The sequence below is a fragment of the Artemia sp. Qi Xiang Cuo genome, chromosome 6 (genome assembly GCF_049724085.1).
Source record: "Artemia sp. Qi Xiang Cuo chromosome 6, ASM4972408v1, whole genome shotgun sequence".
Taxonomy (NCBI): Eukaryota; Metazoa; Arthropoda; class Branchiopoda; order Anostraca; family Artemiidae; genus Artemia; species Artemia sp. Qi Xiang Cuo.
Window position 1 is genome coordinate 46,389,753 of NC_142799.1, and position 15,988 is coordinate 46,405,740.

Here is a 15,988-nt window from a genome sequence, read left to right on the forward strand (position 1 = left end):
CTCAATAAGGCATCTCAGCAGTATCCCAAGAATGACTGAGGGTATTATATTCAAACTTTCAGGGCTACTTCTGCTCTTAAAATTTAACCAAATCAAAATAGCATAAGTGTATGCAAGCTATCAAAGAAAGTAAACAGATTTTTTTGCGAATGATATCAAATTTACTATTTCAGGTCAACTAGAGAAGGAATGAAACTAAATTAAACACTACTATTTGTGTCCAGATTTTTTAAAAGGGTGCATGTCGTTAAAAATTGCTGAAAAATTTTCTCCAGCATACAAACAGCAGGCCAAACTATAAAGTCTATTAAAAAAAGAAAAGATTTAAACTATTATTTGCTTTTTCCCTGAAAAGACTATGTCAATATAAAACAAACAGAAATTAATTCAAAAAACTTTTTCCACAAAATAAGTTTTTCAAAGAAAAATAAAGAACTCCATTAACCCAAAAATGAGTAAAAATAAAATCAAATAATCTACCAAGCATGAAACTACCACAAATCATCATTGACAAACAAATGAAACCCAAAACAAAAAGAAATTACAATAAATAACCAAGTCAAACTCAAAACGAGCAGAAATTAACATGAGTAGGGCTCAAAACCCCTATGCCTTCCCAAGGTCAGAACATAATTTGCACTTTACTGAAAAAAATACAAATGGAATGTGCATTGTCAGTTTAATTTACATATACTGATATTTGTTAATCAAAATGTTAATATTATTTGATTTATAGAAGTTTAAATATTTATATTTTTTTCAGTAAAGTGCAAATTATGTTCTGGCCTTGGGAAGGCATAGGGATAATTTCTGTTTGTTTTGGGTTTTATTTATTTATTGATGCTGATTTGTGGTAGTTTCATGCTTGGTAGATCATTTGATTTTATTTTTCTCATTTTTGTTTTAATCAAGTTCTTTACTTTTCTTTGAAAAACTTATTTTGTGGAAAAAGTTTTTTTTAATTAATTAACCTTAAGGACATCAATGGCAGAGTAATTGACCCAATTTCAGTTCCAGATGCTTTTAATAATTATTTCACCAATATTCCAAATGCTAACTCCTGTTATCCCTCCCAGTCAGTACACCCTAGCAAGAATCCCAGATCCTTGTTTTTATCTCCAACTGATAGTAAAGAGGTACTTCAAGTTATCAAATCTCTCTCTAATAGTGGTACATCTGACTTCTTTGGCATAAGTCATAAGATTCTTAGTACCATATCTTCCTATGTTTGTGAACCCATTGTGCACATAGCAAACCTGTCTATGACCAATGGAGTCTTCCCAGAAATATTTAAATCAGCAATTGTTATCCCAATTCATAAAAAAGGCTATCCATCTTACATGAGTAATTATCATCCAATCTCACTTCTCCCAGTTATATCTAAAGTGCTCAAGAGAGTTATCTTCCAATGTCTTTCTCCCTTTTTACTTGGGATTCATCCTTCAGATTTGTTGATTTCTCCTCATCAATATGGCTTCTGTTCCAAATTTTCAACTGCTGATGCACTAATTGACACCACACAGTTTATACATTCCCAGCTTGACCTTAAACATACTGTATTGGGCTTATTTCTGGATTTTTCTAAGGCCTTTGACATGGTTGATCACAGTGGTTTATTAAGTAAACTCAACAACTCAGGGATTTGTGGAGTCCCTTTCTCATGGTTGGGCTCTTATCTCTCTGGTAGAGTACAGAGTGTAAGTCTGGGTGGCATGAGTTTGCATCCCCTACCTGTCTGGAGGGGCATCCTGCAGGGCTCTGTTCTTGGTGCAATACTTTTTCTCCTTTATATTAATGATTTGGTTACAGACCTGGGTCCATCAGTGCACCCAGTACTTTTTGCTGACAATAGCAACTTTTTCATCACCAGTCCTAATTTACCATCTGTTGTCACATCTACTCAAATCCTTCTGAATAGAGTACAGGAGTGGTGTCTTATTAACTGCATGACCATTAACAGCAAGAAAAGTCAGGTTGTATTATTTTGAGCCCCTTACAAAAAAATGAAGCTCAACAAGCACTTGGCCTAAAATATTTCATTAATCCCCTCCTGCAGATCAAAGTTGCCAAGTTTCTTGGTGTCCACATAAATTCCTCCCTATCATTTGCAACACATGTTTCCTATATCAGAGTCATAATCTTGCAACAGGTAAGTATGATTAATTGTGTGAATTATTTTCTTCCTCCAAATATCCTTGTCATGCTTTATTACTCTTTTATTTACCCATATATCTCATATTGCAGATCTGTTTGGGGCAACACTTATCCTTCAGTTACCAATAAATTAAAATCTGCCCAAAAGCATGCTGTCAAAGCAGTTTATTGGCTGCCCTGACTATATCCCACCAAGGACATGTACTCCAATTTTGGTATTATGCCTTTTGAACAAAGCATCAAAAAATTAAATCTATCCCTTGTATACTCTGCTTACCATAAAAATCTTCCTCTCTAATTGTTATCTTATTTTAATTGTAATAATTCTGAAGGCCTCTGTCTCTGTTCATCCAACCATTCCTTTATTGTACCCAAGTGTGTCTCTAGTTCTGCCCAGCAATCCCCTATTAATAAATATATATTTCAATGGAACATAATACCCTCCAATGTCAAGCTATCCACAAGTTTTTACAAGCTACATAACAATGTTACTAAACTTTAATATTATAATTCTCTAAATTTTTATTAATTTGCTTTAATTTACCTGTTTTCTTTTTTTTTCTCTCTTCTTCATTTTTTGTTGTTATGGTCCTCAAAAAGTTTGCTTCCAGGATCTTTATTATTATTGGTTGTTATGTTTCATTTTTATTCACATAAATTGAAATTGAAATTATTACTACATTTGGAAAGATAAAAATAGTATTGAGTACTGTGCTCAGCTTCTGTCTACCTTAGTTATGGATTTTTATATAGCCTATATTAAACTCCCTTTTTTAGGCTCTTTCCAAAAATCCTGGTTGCTTTTTAATAAATATACCCTTTCTGATGGTCTTACATAGGCTATAGCCCTACAATATATTTCTAATTTTTCTGAATCTCAGGATATGCCATCTTTGGTAAATTTTTTGCAGTTCATATTATTGACTTACAAATAAAGTAAGCATACCACTCAATGCCTTTTTTAAGCTCTTTCTAAATATAATAATCATTTAGTCTCATCATTTTTATCAAATTTTATTTTTGATGTAAATGAGAGGCAAGTTTAAACTTTACTCCCACCCTTCACCCCCTAATGTGCAAATATAGGTAAATATATACCTAATCATATTACTGAGTTAGGAATAAAGTGAGTACACCATTCAATGCCTTTTTTATGCTTATAAAAGATACAAAAATCATTTCTATTGGAAATTATTTGCAACCCCCCCCCCCTAAATTTTCCAAATCTGGGTATATTTTTCAACCTAAGGGGGGGGGGGGGTGAGGGCAAATTTTGTTTATGATGTAAATAGGAGGTAAGTTTAAACTTTACCCCACCCCCTAATCTGGAAATATAGCCTATACCCTGAATTGGCATATATAGGGGGGGGGGGCTGAAATTAATTTCTGATAGAAATGATTATTATATTTGTAATCAGCAAAAAAAAGGCATCAAATGGTTTATTCACTTTATTCCTAACTCAATAATATGATTTGGTATATAAAGGGGTGGGGATAAAATTCATATCTGACAAAAATGATTATTATATTTCGAAAGACCATAAAAAAGGCATAAATTGGTATGTTTACTTTAGGCTATTCATGAGTCAATAATATGAACTGCAAAAATTTACCCCATATTCTTTCTTAAAACATGTATTCTTGGCTAAATGAAACATAGTTTTACTTATGTGATTAGGGTAAGACACCCAGTAGTTAGCCACCTACCTATTCTCAGACATAATCTTTTATACTATTTTAATAACCACTTTACAATGAGCCGTTTCTATGTCCGCGTTTAGGCAGAATTGTCACTTGTTAGTAAATTCAAAAATAGGAGGCGCTGCACTAGTGAACCTATTTGAATTAGTAACCTACTTGTTCAGAAATTCTTCAGAAATTTTTTGATACAAAAATTAAGTTTCTAGGTGGTATAATACAGTAGCTAGAGTAGTTTAAATGTCAAAAAGTTTTCAAAGTGATTAAAGTGTCCGACTACTGGGTGTCTTACCCTATTATAATATTGGATAAAAATATCCTCTAATAGCTACAATTCCAGAATGAGAATAACAATGGAAGGAAGCATGATAAGCTAGTCTAATCAACAGAAACATGCATACATAGGCTTTAATAGAGAAGGAACTTCATTGTCTTTTGTTTAGTCTATTGTAGAGGTAGACTACATCTTGGAAAAAGGGAGGGTGGTCTGTATTGTCAGAAGAGTAACCATGATATAAGTAGAGAACATGAGATTAGAAACCTAATTGTAGCATAAGGCGGTAAAGTTCTACAAAATCATATTAATTGAGTTAGGACTAAAGTGAATAGGCCTACACCATTCAATGCCTTTTTGGTAAAGTTCTATGAAATCCTATTAATGAGTTAGGAATAAAGTGAATACATCATTTGATGCCTTTTTTTTATGCTGATTATGAATATAATAAGCATTTCTACTACAAATATAATAAGCAACTCAATAATATGATTTTGTAGAACTTTACCACCTTTTTTTATCCTGATTATAAATATAATAATCATTTCTTTCGGAAATAAATTTCCGCCCCCCCCCCCCTATATCGGCTAGACATACCCTACACCTTAATGGGCATATATAGGGGAGGGGGGCGTGTAGCTAATTTCTATTGTAAAATCTGTATATATTTGTAATAAGCCTAAAAAAAGGCAACAAATGGTGTGTTAACTTTAGTCATAAATCAATAAAATGATTTCGTAGAACTTTACCCATAAGTCTAGGTTATTCTTTTATTTAGCCTCCTATATCCAAAAAGAAGCTCTAGGGCCTCACATAAGACTCTATCAAGCTGAACAACAATTCCAATATTAAACATCAGTTTACGCATAATATGATTCCATGTATAAAAACATAGAGAATAAAAGAATTTTATATACCAATACAAAATATTGGTCAAGATCACACGTGTATTCGAAATTCCTTCATTTGTTCTATGATACTGTGATTGAGCGAATACCATCTATTTCAACTCAGAACTTAAGAATTTTTCCAGATAGCTCTGAGGCATTAACTCAGAAAAAGAAAGGCACAAAGAGGAAAAGCATTTGAAGTAGTATTTACATTAGCTGTAACTGAAATCACCAGTATTTGAACAATTTTATCGAGGGGTATTTTTCTGTAGTATTTTGATATGAAAACTGCACCAAAACCGAGGAGAAGGCCGTTACTTCTATAGAGATTAAATTGAAAAAAACAAGTTTTTTCAACTGAAAGTAGCGAGCAACATTAAAACTTAAAACGAACAGAAGTTATTATGTATATGAGGGGGTTCGCCCCCTATTTAATACCTCGCTCTTTATGCTTAAGTTCAAATTTTGTTCGAATCACAAATCCCTGAATCACAAAGGCCGTTTAATTAGAATAGGTAGCTCTTTTGAAAGTGCTGAAAAAAAACTTTAGCGTAAACAGCGAGTTATTGGCTAGGGGGACTAACCCCCCTCATATATGTAATAATTTCTGTTAGTTTTCAGTTTTAATGTTGCTCCTCACTTTCAGTTGAAAAAACTTGTTTTCTTTATTTTAATTTCTGATCGTTTTTTTTAAATAATGCTGGGAAATCCGGCACCCGCTTCATAGAAACATCCTCCATGGAAAGATCCTCCCGCGTAACCACCTCTTCCGAGTCCCCCCCCCCCCCCATAAAAAATCCCTCCTGAAAACGTCCGCATACTTCCCAATAACTAAAATTTTGATTCGGTGACTTCGGAAAAAAAATGAGTGTGGGAGGGGGCCAAGTTGCCCTCCATTTTTTTGGTCACTTAAAAAGGGCACTAGAACTTTTAATTTCCGTTCTAATCAGCCCTTTCACGATATTCTAGGACAATTGGATCCATACGATCACCCCTGAGGAAAAAAAAATAATAAAAACGCATCCGTGATTTTTTTTTTTCTGGCAAAAAAAAACAAAATTCCATATTTTTAGAGATAGGAACTTGAAACATCTACAGTAGGGTTTTCTGTTACGCTGAATCTGATTTTCATTAAAGTTCTATCACATTTAGGGTGTGTTTCCCCCTTTTTTCGAAAATAAGGAACAACTTTTCAGGCTCGTAGCTTTTGATGGGTAAGATCCAACTTGATGAAACTTATATATTTGAAATCGGCATAAAAATCCGATTTATTTGAGGTATCTACTGGCATCAAAACTCCGGTTTTTAGAGTTTAGGTTACTATGAGCCGGGTCACTCCTTACTTACAGTTCGTTACCACGAACTGTTTGATAATAAATTTATATTAGACGACAAATAGCATGCGTTATTAGGCAATCCTTGCACTTTTTATTTTATGCTATCATCTAAGGTTTCTTCCTTGGAAGTTGAAAAGCAAGAACAAGTAACTATTTATGTTTGTTTGTTCGGACTAATTCATTGATTACCATTGTAGCCCCTCTTTCTACTATAAATAAGTAATGCATTTGGTTAGATTCCGAATTATAGAAAGTAGTGTACACTAAACTACTCACTTGCTCGACAGAGAGGGAGCTCAAAAGAAACATAGGCATAAAAGGGAACCATACATGATGCAATTTAACATTTCTGGAGCAAATTACAGTTGTGGCGTTTTTTAGTTTGGAGGGAAGTGGACACAAACGGTCCTGATTTTCCAAATCCGAATCAACAGATTCGTGCTTTTCGACTAGGAAATTTAATATTTGATCAAATCATTTCAACGATGATGAGCTTGCTTAGTATGCTTGGAAAACTAGAACATTGGACAGGTCTATAGTCACAAATCACGAAAGAGAATCAGCTCTCATGGTTAACTCGAACATCAATTCATAGAAGTCGATCAAGAAAGCCACGTTAGGATGTGAGCCACATAACTTTCAAGAATATCTGTTTCAAAGACATTGCGGCAAGTTTCACCAGTATCCTCAAACGCAGCTTTTCCATGGAATTTTGTTGCTAATTTTTCAACTGCATCCTTACATCTCTTGTTATTAATTTACCTTAGGAAAAGCTGAAAATCCGACAAATTTACACTTTGTACATTTAACAGGGCATGCAAACATACTTGACCATAAGCAAGAATGATTATGTGAAAGCAGATTAAAGACATCATTCCTTACCTTGTAAATTTTAACGCACACCTAATTTCAGATGTGTGAGCCAAGGGACATGACTAATTAGGAGGGGGAGTAAAGCTATCCCGAAAATATACAGCAGGGGTTTACATCTTGGGCGGTTCACCAGCACACATGTTTTAATCTTTTTTTCTGGCATCTGACTAGGAGATGAACCCTTGTCTGGATATGACCATATTCCTATTCAGTATCGCCTGATAGTGATAGAAAATCATTATTTTATTTTTCTGAAGAAATGCTAAATTTTTTCCAAAAAATTACCTTAGGGTGGTTTTAGGTTCTTGTTAGATTCCATTATGTACGTTTATAAAAGAAAAGTAAAGGTGGTATGGCTATGTTTATGGAAAATACCACATCTATTGGCAGGTTATCGCTGAATTCAGCCACCTGGGGTTAACACAACTGCGTACACTCCTTCTCCACCCTACTAATGCGGAGCTTACCTCCTTACTCTCTCCAATAATTCCCGTTGGAGCAAACGTTTTGGATGAGGTTGCTACTCCCTTTAAATCTTTTCTACGTAATAGCCTCGTACTATCCCTATCCACGGATATTTTGGTTACCATCTAGTCCCAGCTAAACATGAATTTTGGAAACCTAATGTCTTTCGTCTGTAAAAAGTGAGCTAATATCTTAACATTTCTTTCCTTGCAGCTCAGACAGTGAGATCATATTATATTTTTTGCAAGAAATAAATAAAAAAAATATAAGAAAATATCTGCAAAGAAAATTAAAGGGCAATATTATATTCTGAAACGAGCGGAAATACAGTCATGAAACAAGTCAAACAGAAAATTAACAGAAATTACTATGAAAAAATAAATGAAAAGTAAAACAAAACATTTTTTATTCGTACGTTTCGGATTGAATTTATAATATTGACATCCACTGGGGTAGCTTGCCGCTAAAGTGATCATCAAGTCACAAGGGCTAAGGTGCATCCAAAATTTTGTAAAAATGCACCCACGCCCAAAAATATCCCCCTCAAGAATTGTGAAGATCACTAGCCTTTACATCCCAGGCACAAGGAAGCTTCAAAGTTTGAAGTTGCGAATTTTAATCAGAGGCAACGCTATAGCGTTGCCTAAAGTAAAGGCCATACGGCTCCAACGTTTTATTATTATTATTTTTTTTTCCAGAGGCACTTCATATGGAAGGGGTCGTGCATATACTTCGGAGGGTGGCTCATTTGATTGGAAATCGAGAGCTCTAGTGCTCTTTTTAAGAGTCAAAAGTGATTGGAGGGCAACTAGACCTCCCCCATGCCTTTTTTCCCAAATGCATCCGATAAAAATTCTGAGATACCCATTTTGTTAAAAATTGTTCAAACATCATATAACAAAGACTCCAGTGTCGACACAACCCACCAGGGCCCGGGTTCAGGCGTTTTAAGTTATGGCCTGTGGGCATATATGGTTCTTATGGAAGGAATGCTCGTATAAACTTCAGAGAGGAGTCATTTGACAGGAAATTGAAAGTTCTAGTTCACTTTTTAAGAGTCTAAAGAGATCAGAGGGTAACCAGCCCCCCCCCCACCCCGCTTTTTTCCCAAATACATCCGATAAAAATTTTGAGATAGCTAATTTGTTACAAAATAGTTCAAAGATCGTATAAAAAAAACACTGGTGTCAACACATAGCCTATGGCCCGGGAGCGGGCGTTGTCAGTTATGCCCTGGAGGCATATATTCAATTCAATTCAATTCAAACTTTTTATTTCCTCCGGATACGAGAGTAAAAATTAAAAAAAAAATAACCGCTAATCAACAGGCCAAAAAATTCTTTTAAACAATATAACAACGCAAAGGCCTTCAATCAAAGTACGCAAAGGCCTTCAATCAAACTTACCACACAGATTAACACTTCATTCAATAAATAATAAATTAACGCTTAAAATTAACACTTCACAAATTAAAACTTCATTCAACAATTAATAAATAAAAAAAATAATAATAATAATAATAAATAATAATAATAAAAAATAATAATAATAATAATAATAAATTAATTAAGCTTCATGCTCAGCTTTATATAAATTATGAGAAAAAAGAGGTAATTTGGATAAAAATTTCTTTTGCTTTTTCTCCAAAACATCAACAGGGTTTTTTATTTTATATGTATTCATTAAAAAAGTATTTGATTTAGATTTAGAAAAGCGGCAAAGGAACTTAGCAAAATTAAAAAATGTGGTTTTTACATGCTCAATATTACTAATTCTAAAAAACGAGAGAAGCGATGAAAAAACTAAAATCGGAGGCAAAGCGACAGTATTATATACCCGAGCAATTGATTTCCGAAAAAGAAGATCGCGAAGACAAATTACTAACCCAAAACTAGACGCTATTCTACTTTTAACTGCTTTAAAACATAGAGCTAAAGTTGGTCCATAAGGCACACTAAGATACAAAAAAGATTCCAAAGGTTTTAAAATACTATCATAAATACGAACAGAAATTTCTGAATTAACGAGATCATTAGCCTTAAGACCGAGAATTAAAAACTGACACTTTTCAGGGCAAAAACGAAGTCCATGCTCACTAAAAACCTTTGCTAAAAAATCTACATTTTGTTGAAGTGACTGAAGTGGTCAACTCAAAAGGAGTAAATCATCTGCGTAAACAATCCACAACAGAACATAACCTTTACCATAAATAAAAGTAAACTGAATTTGATCCAATAGCCCTGAAATAGTAATATTGAAAATCCAAGGAGAAATAATGCTTCCTTGCCCCAGTCCCATGCACAACTTAACATTATAATCACTAAACTGATTCTTCCACTTAATACGAATACGAGAGAAGCCATACCACTTTTTTAAAACCAAAACTACTGGTAGTGGGAAATTATTCTTCAGAAGCGCAGTCATAGCCCAAGAATGGATAATTGAATCATACGCCGCCGCAAAATCTAACGTAAGTGTATAAACTCTATCCCATTGCTTACAAAAGGATATTATTCTTGAAAGGAGGGTATGAGCAACATCCATGCTTAGCCCCTTACGAACCAAATTTGATTCAGGCCTTGGTTACAAGACTCCAGATATTTTAATAAAACTAACTCAAAAACTTTGCTAATCTGGCACGAAACAGTAATCGGCCTGTAATCAGAAAATCGATTCGTATTCCCTCCTTTTTTTGAAAGAGATGAAGAGGTAGCACGAGAAAAGCTAGTTGGAAAAACTCCAGAAGAAAGAATAGTAGTAAAAAGAGTAGCAAGAAGAAGGATTGCTTTGGGGGATGCCCATTTTATATGGTTTGAATGTATACCATCATGATCAAAATAATGCTTACTTTTTAGAGTTTTAATTGCTGCCGTTACATCTTCAACAGAAACAGATATTTTACTATTTGGGCGGGGCTTTGAAATTTCTTCCGACAATAAAGAGTCAAGCCGTGATTCAACTGCCGCATCACCGGATGAAAAAACTTGATTATAATGAGTTATCCTATCATATAGTTTCAGAGAACTACTAGAATCTGGTGAACAATTATTATTACGACGTCTAGAATTAACCAAACTCCAAAGCTCATTCTTATCACTAGTAATCATTGAACCAATTTCATCTTTTATAATTTCATTATGCAAACGCAACTCAGCCCGGAAAACGCGTTTAGTTAATTTCATACCATCATAAAATGGTCCAGATCGCGGTTTTCCGGCGCAATTCCAAAGGTAGCAAGCTTTATATGCATTCTTTTGGCTTTGCTTTAAAATTGGGTTAAGGTTCCAACCCAAAACACGAGCTCCACGACGGAAAGAATCAGTCGTAAATGCTATATTAGCCCCGACTTTTAAACTATGAACAATTTCAAGGTAAAATAGATCAATATCAATTTGATCAACATCCTAAAATAATTTACAATTACTTTAGCTAAAAGAGCATCTGATTCTTCATGATATTTGCACATTTTTTTACTAGAACGATGGATAATTTTAAAAGATGGAATTTGAATATTTCAATGAAAAGAAAGGTAAAAATGGCCACTAATAGGCATATCCAATCCAACATGAACAGGCTGTGGCAATAACGCTGCATTTGGAACAAGCACATGGTCTAGATTAGAGCAAGAACCAGAATTATGGACATACGTAAAATCCGCATCTTTTGAAACTATAGTAAAAACCGAAAAGAAAGATAAAAGAGCGGAGGAGCGGACATCAGAAATAGCAAGGTTATAGTTAAAATCCCCGCAAATTAGCCACTGGAAATCCGCTGGAACTTTCGCCACAAATCGCGATAAGTCTAAACATACAAAATTGAAATCAAAATCCGAATCAATAGTATGATAATTTGTTGGTAAATAGCACGAGAAAAAGATAATCCCTGGGATTCGAACAGCAACAAAATAACGATTAACGGCAAACACTGAAACTGGAATATTCTCTCGAATAAATATGCAAACGCCTCCAGATGGGCGTCCGCCTGTAGGCGTAGCTGGAGAGATAAAACACTTAAACTGCTGCGACAGGTTCGAAAAAAGACTACTAGAGTGGTCCAGAAGGTGATGCTCTTGCATACACAAAATATCCAGATCACGCAGCATAGACTGCAATACATGTTTCTTATCACCAAATCCATTCAGATTCAAATATAATCTTTGAACTAATCGTTTTTTATTCTTTGCAATTTTTCTGGTCAGTCGTTTGCAGCGAAAGCTAAATCCAGTATGCTCATGAGATCCACAATGGAAGTAACAAGGTTCATTCTGGCAAGGTTTGTTCCGAGAATGAGAGTGTCCACTACCAAGACACTTGAGACAACATTCCACACTAGAGCAGCTCGACGAAATATGCTCTAGCGATCCGCATTTGTAGCACATTCGCGGTAAAAACTTATAATCAGTAAGCCGGAAATGTTCGTAGCCAATGTGAATCCCATGAGGCAAAAAATGAGACTTAGCCGTCGCCGAACGGAAGTATACACGATATGATATCGAAACACCGATGCGCTGTATCTCTTCGATACCTTGGTTAGAAGCACATACACTCTCTTGATCGATCGGAAAGTCCACTCGTGATAATAAACGGACAATTCTCGATTTGCGACCCTCAGTTTTATTGACATCTTCATTCAAACAGGCTTTCAAGTTTTCGGCGTTTTGTCTTTTCGTATGAATGACCCATTTCGGTTGCTGGGATTCTGATTCCTTAGAAAGTGAAATCCGCACTATACCATCAGCTCCATCCAACGATTTCAGAAAAGCTTCACGCTTTAAGGGATCATCACAATCTTGTGGCTGTGAATCTACTACAAGACCCACTGTTTCTGACTCGCTACACAGCGGAGGCCAAGATTTATCATTAAGGATTTTCTTTAGTTATATAGCTCAAAACCTTGCTCTTTACTCCGTCACAACACTCTTTCACCACAGCAGGAGTCTCCGCTACCTTACTTGTGAAGTAATCAAGTTTATCAATAATGCTAGAAAGATGCCGGTCCCAGGTTTGAATGGCACGGCTAAAGTGAGCATTTTTATCCGTATCTATCGCAGGTATTGCATCACTTGCAGTCATGACGAATTTCAGATTTGGCAAGCCAGGGGTTGCATCCTCAGAAATAAGGATGTCTAAAATATCCTGCAACAGGCTTTGCTTAATAGAGGGACCGCGACGTGCAAGGAGTTTATGCGTGGGATTCACTAGAGATGTTAGGAGGCTTCTAGCTTGATCAAGATGATCAGTAGAATAGAAGTTTGCACATGCAGACATACAGGAGGCGGACGAAATTCCTGACTGTAGACAGTGCCGGAAAAAGCTTAAAACTGGTGAATAAACAAGAATCTCTGAAGGAGGTGGGATCTGCGGGGAAGCAGGTTTATCAACAAATTTCTCTCACCAGTCCGAGCACTGATATGTTATAATACTGTCTTTCTCAATGCTCTGAAGAATTTCACAGTAATTATGGCATAGGCAACCAAAAAAACAAGCATATGTGATGCAAATCATAGTTTCTCTGTTTGCGAGAGTGAAGCTCTCTTTGCAAACTTTGCATTCCGGTTTCTATAATTGTTCAGAAGTCACGGAAACTATTAATCAAATAGTCATGATAAAATGTAAATATCAACTTCGTGGTATGTGCTAAGGAAAGAGAAGGGGGCTACCCCAAAACACTACCCCGCCTTCACCTGAGTAAAACTATTACCAGATAAAATCTCTGCTTACGGAAGGTGTTGTCCTCGGTGATCTTATATAAAAAAAAAAAAAAAAAAAAAAAAAAAAAAAAAAAGTTTATAAACGCTCACAGTCTATCACCGCGTATCGCGCCAAAATTCATTTCATTCCATATGGCACCCTCCTTCGCGCAATTTAATTTACTGTAATTTATTTCAAACTTAAACCTTATTTCAATATAGTTCTTACGGAAAGGATGTTCGCATAAACTTCAAAGAGGTCTCATTCGATTGGAAATTGAAAGCTCTTATGTACTTTCTAAGAGTCAAAGGAAATTGGAGGACACCAAGCCTCCCCCCTCCTCCACGCCTTTTTTTCCTCAAACCTATCCAACAAGAACTTTGAGATAGCCATTTTTTTAAAATTGTTCAAAGATCATATAACGGAAACTCCGGGTCGACACAACCCCCCCAGGGCCCGAGGGCAGGCGTTGTAAGCTATGCCCTGGGGAATATATGGTTCTTATAGAAGGGATGCATGTAAAAACTTCAGAGAGGGCTCATTTGATTAGAAACTGAAAGTTCTAGTTCACTTTTTAAGAGTCAAAAGATACCTGAGGGTAACTAGCCCCCCCCCCTCCCCGCACACCTTTTTTCCCCAAACCCATCTGACAAAAATTTTGTTTTGAGATAGCAATTTCGTTACAAATAGTTCAAAGGTCAGATAAGAAAAGATCCTGTGTCAACGCAACCCCCCAGATCCCGGGGGCAGGCGTTGTAAGTAATGCTCTGGGGGCATATATGGTTCTAATGGAAGGGATGCTCGTAAAAACTTCGGAGAGGGCTCATTTGATCGGAAATTGAAATTTCTCGTTCAATTTTTAAGATTCAAGAGATCGGAAGGCAACTAACCTCCCCCCTCCTCTACGCTCTATTTTCCTCAAACCCATCCGATAAGAACTTTGATAGAGCTATTTTTTAAAAATGGTTCAAAGGTCATACAACGAAAACTCCGAGGTTGACACAATCCTTCAGGGCCCGGAGTAGGCGTTGTAAGTTATGCCCGGAGGGCATATATAGCTGTTATAGAGCAACTCTAGATTGAATATGCAAATCAAGCTTAAAACAAAAAAAAATATTTTGCTATTGAAGCATAAATGAAACCAAAAACGGATAGAAATTAAATAAAAAATCAATGCAAACGAACATGCAGTGGATTTCAAAATTAATCAACAAATAAATCTCGAGACAGGTTAACCTTAAACTGACTGTGTAATTAGAAATTCAGACAAACAAAAATCACTAAAAAGAAGGGTTTGGATTTTGCCTCCTCCTCTCACTGTAAAAGTCTAAAACCTCCTGCCTCACTGGAACTTTATTGAAAACTATATTTGTCTTGTACAGTCTTGAAAAGTATAAACAAAATCAAATTGAATATTGATACATCATGGTGTTAATTGCTGAAAGATCCATCAGTTCATGATTTTATTTCACGGTAATTTTATTTTACTTTTCAATGCTGTAAGAACTGGAAAAGAAAATATTTTTAATATAATTCGTTTTCAGTGAAGTGACAATGACGCAGTAGGCTTTATGTTTTTACAGTTAAGGAAGGGGACAGTATCCAAAATCTTGTTTGTAGTTCGCTTCCAGGATCCTTATTATTATTGGTGTTATGTTTCTTTTTTTTATTTCAATAAATTGAACTAAATAGAATAGTGAAACTATATTCATCTTGAACAATTTTAGAGAGAACTAATTAATTAATCTGAATATTTGATGCATAATGATATTAATTGCTGAAAACTCATTAGTCCAAAATTTTACTGTAATTATAATGTTTATTTTCAATATTAAGTACAAAAGAAAATATTTGTAATACGATTCATTTTCAGTAAAGTGCCAATGACGCAGTAGGTTTTAGACTTTTACTGTGAGCGAAGGAGGCAATACCCAAACTCTTGTTTGTAGTGATTTATTGTTCAAACTTGATTTGCATATTGAATTTAAGCATTACTCACTTTAAGATTTATTTATTCATTTATCTTATTACTTGTTGTATATTTTTTTGCTATGATTGTTTATCATACCAAAAAAATCATCAAATTATAGAATTCCTGGCCAAAAAAAGGGATAACAGCTAAATCAACTTGAAGAGGAAAATACAACTGTCTTATTATAGAAACCATAATAACGAACCAATTCAAACAAACCCAATTGCTAAATAAGGAAAAAAATAAATATAAAAACAGCTATTTTATTTGCACAAAAAAACAGCCTTGGCTTCCCAATGCAGACGAAAATGCATTCCAAGACTTAAAATACTCTTCACGGTTGAATTTTTTCTTTTGATCGGCATGAAAGCCAAGAGGATTCCTAAGGACAATAAATTTTGCCAGAAGAGTGAGTGAACGAAATTTGCGCTTAATGTCCGATCTACCTAAAACTTACAGTGCCTCTAACCCAAACCAATAGGACTGTAAGACGCTGAAAATGTTTGACAAAAGAGTGCAAGTGTCCAAACAATTATTTTTCTCATATTAGCTTGAAACTTACAGGACATATACCTGGGCCAAAGAGACCTCACAGCACAAATGCTGTTTGCCAAAAGGAAACAAGTGCATGAAAT

The 15,988-nt window shown here is 35.1% G+C and overlaps 1 protein-coding gene across 2 annotated transcripts in view; it reads right to left on the reverse strand.

Annotated features, from left to right (window-relative positions):
- Nucleotides 1-15,988, reverse strand: part of Paip2 (polyA-binding protein interacting protein 2) — a 73,809-nt gene that overhangs the window by 30,412 nt on the left and 27,409 nt on the right. The window contains exon 1 of one of the 2 annotated variants that reach the window (XM_089090780.1): nt 5,044-5,081. The exons of the other annotated variant lie outside the window; for it this stretch is intronic. The gene's annotated coding sequence lies outside the window, so the exon portion shown is untranslated. Of the gene's footprint in view, nt 1-5,043; nt 5,082-15,988 lie in introns of those variants that run through there. 2 annotated transcript variants of the gene reach the window in all.